Here is a 3,650-nt window from a genome sequence, read left to right as displayed (position 1 = left end):
TAGATAACATCAATAATGTGGCATGGAACATAAGAAATTATCGATACGTCGGAGACGTATCAACCGGCAGCTCACCCTGAGCGCGATAGAGACGTCGGAGAGCTTGAAGGAGGCCGGAGAGACAAGATCGACATTGGTTGCTGGCGGCCAGACTTGGGGCGGACGGTCTCGTTGTCGTCGATTGGGGAAGAGCGCCATCGATTCCTTCAAACATGAGACTCGTGGTGGCGAGGCGGTGCTTCGGGGCACATCGGCGGGGCTTGGGGATGGCCAAGCGGCGGAGATGGAAGACGACAGTGGGGACTAGGGTTAGGTCTTGTTTGTGTCGCGAGAGAGAGAGAGAGAGAGAGAGAGAGAGAGAGAGAGAGAGAGAGAGAGAGAGAGAGAGAGAGAGAGAGAGAGAGAGAGAGAGAGAGAGAGAGAGAGAGAGAGAGACCGAGTTGGGGAGAGTGTGGAGGTGGTCGTGGCGAGCGCAAGGGAATGGAAGGACGTCTCCTAGCCTCAAGGCGGCAAGAAGGAGGTGGCGTGTGACCAGGGAGCTCCACACAGCTGCTTCCGTGACCAAGGTAGAAGATAAAGTGCATTTTTTCAATTGACCTCCTGGACTACAGGGTTTTCTGGAAACTCAAAAACAACACCCTTTTTACAAGATTTAGCAACTCAAACTTAGTTTCGAAACTTGAGTAAAAGTTCAGGGAGCTTGTAAAAGAAACCAAGCTCCACATATTTTTGTTTTGCAAATTGGAGGCATTTTGAAAGTATCAAAGTATATACAGATTTGGATACATTAGGGTTTCAAATTATTTCCTTTATGCATTTTCCTTAGGAAAATTATATAATATTTATGATGCACAAACAAAATCTAATTTAGGTTTAGCTAAAACAGGGATATTACAAGAACCCGGCTAGCAGTGCAGCTCTAGCTGTCACTGCCACGGAGCATCCCAACTGCTGAGAAAACACATTGCAAACAAAAAATGGACATATATAACACGGCATAGATGACCAAAATGGTGGCAAGTACGTTTCATTTCATGAAAAGCGGTTTACAAGTTAACATATCCAAATAAATGAACATCATATACAAAGTAGGACATCAAAGTTAACATGCAGGACTAATTTTGTTCATTGTAGATTCAATGTGTTCTTTTTTTTTTCTTTTTTTTTCTTTTTTTTTTCGAGGAGACCGGGTCGAAAACAGACTCCTCGTCCTCGGGTCGCTCCCCCGCGGGCGACTCCAGGACGCCATCCCTAGCACTCCTCCCCCGTCCTTCCCCGTCCTCCCCCACCGCTGCCGCCGGCGGAAGCCGCCGGGCAAAGCCCGGGCGGTGCCGGCGGCGGTGGCCCTTTCTTACCCGGCGCTTCCTCTCCAGGCGGGGCTGGCAGGCTGGCGGCGGTGCGCCCAGGTCGGCGGGGATCCAGCGGCGGCGCTCCCTCCCAGGCGGTGCGGCGGCGGGTGGCAACGAGGCGGCGGCAGGGCTCCTTGGCCGTGGGTCGGCGCGATGGCTCGGGACTCCTCCTGCCTGGCCCAGATCTGGGCCCTTCGGGCCCCATCTGGGTCCGGGCGGGCTGGCTCCCTGCCCCGTGGTGCTCCTCTAGGCGGACGGAGAGAAGGCCGGAGCTCGGGGCGGCGACGTCGGCGGCGCGTACACTGCAGCGCATAGACAGGAACTTCACGAGCCCGCTCGGGCTCGGCCGGGCCAGGTGGGCCTGGTGTGTTCCGGTCGCCGCGTCCGGTCGGTGTCCGCAGGTGGCGGTGGAGGTGGTACCTCCGGCGTGGCTGCTGGCGTGCTGTCTCCCGCTCCCGGCTGGCTCGTCCTGTTCGTGATGACCCCGCTTTGTTGGTCACGGTGAGACGGCGGTGGTGCTTGCAAGGCTGTGGTGGCGCATAGTGGTGGGTGGCGAGTGTGGTGGAGCACAATGGAGTGTCCAAGGCGAGGTTGCGAGGGTCGGGAGAAATCCCTGTCGGCTTTGCCGGCACCGACGCGGTGACGCCCGCGGGCGCCATTCTTCCTTCCTGGAGGGCGTTGGGTGAAGCCCTGTTTCCTCGTCCTTGCGTGTACCGGGGGAAACCCTAGGACTACTCCGGGCAGCAGTGGCGTCGTCGTCGCACCCCTTCTTGAAGGTGTTGCTTGGTACACGGAACTTCAGAGTGCTAGGAGCGTGGTGGGAATTATCCGGCGGGCGCAGCAGTTGCGAGGCATCTCCGTTTTCGTTGATCCGTCCCTTTCGGCATTAGTTTCTCTTTTCTTTCTTTTGTGTTTTCTTTTGGGCTTGCTTTGTGCTGTTTGCCCCAGCAATGGATCCTATGTTGTATCGGTGTTGTGCTATATTAATATAGCGGGGCGAAAGCCTATTTCGAGGAGGATTCAATGTGTTCCATCACCACAATGGTGATATAGAGGACAGATGAGGACGCCGGAAGTATGAAACTACGTCGAGCTCGCAAAAAAGATCTAAATATCTCGAAGGAAGTTCATTATTTTTCATATCAACTTGTTTGTGTGAAAAACAAAATGTGAAAGTGATAGTTTTGGGTAGTTTTGGGTAGTTTTTAATGTGTGAAAAGAGAGATGTATTATGGAATTTTTGACATGGTTTACCAGAAGCAGCCACGTGAAGATAAGGAGAGGCCCCACTAGATGCATGAACATGACCCAACAAAGAGGAAATGATACATGGCCGAAATGGAGAAAGAGGTGGTCGGACGCCCCTCCACCGGTAGTGGCGACGGATAGCAAATTAGTAGGCAAAGAAACTAGCGGGCTAATGCTCAACAATAGGACGAGGAGGGGGTAGCAAGATGAATATTAAAGCGAGTTGTATTTATTCAGATCTTCAAATAGCTTTTTTTTATAGGAATGCAACACTTTATTGATTAAATAACATCAAAACAAAGAGTCTTACTATTTATGCCTATTTTTCAAGGGTGTAGGATAGCTAGTTCAGTTGAGAAATGAAGTCTTATTATTTATGCTACAAATTACAGAACAAAATGAAAGAGGAAAATGAGAGTTATCGGGAGTTTTTAATGTCGGAAAAGAAGCCGATAGATTTTTGGTTTTTAAAGATAAAAAAAAAGAAATTCTGAGATCGTTATACAGAGTCCAAACAACCCCCTTGGAATGGGCCTGGGAAGTGCAAGACCGAAGAGCCAGCCTGCTCTGGTCGCTCAGCAGTCGGCACCATCTCACTTGCAGCAGATCGGAGCCTATAAATCCCGTATATCCCCAGCCCTAACACTTCGCCTTCCGATCTACCTGCGCTCCACGGCGGAGGCAAGAACACCCACACTGATCCTAGTATCTTCGTCCACTTCGAGGTACGTACGGAACTGCTTTTCTTGCCTATCTCTACTGCTAACTAGTAGTCGCATTCCTATCATGGTGTTCGCTGATGGCTGATCTCTATAGCCTAGTGACGGTGTCAGGTAGGATTATTATGGAGGGTTGCCTCTTAGAGTTTATGGCGTGGCTCATCTCATATGATTTGTTAGATCTTAGGGTTGGTTCGATTCAGAATGTTACACTTGTTCATCTTCTTTATTGTGGGTAAATTACTAAATTTGTTCACCTACAGAACAACTGAGTATAGTAGTATAGATATGAGTTTATGGCGTGGTTCATCTCATATGATTTGTTAGATCTTAG

Source organism: Lolium perenne, chromosome 2 (genome assembly GCF_019359855.2).
Source record: "Lolium perenne isolate Kyuss_39 chromosome 2, Kyuss_2.0, whole genome shotgun sequence".
In the NCBI taxonomy this organism is placed as follows: domain Eukaryota; kingdom Viridiplantae; phylum Streptophyta; class Magnoliopsida; order Poales; family Poaceae; genus Lolium; species Lolium perenne.
This window is presented reverse-complemented; position numbering follows the sequence as displayed.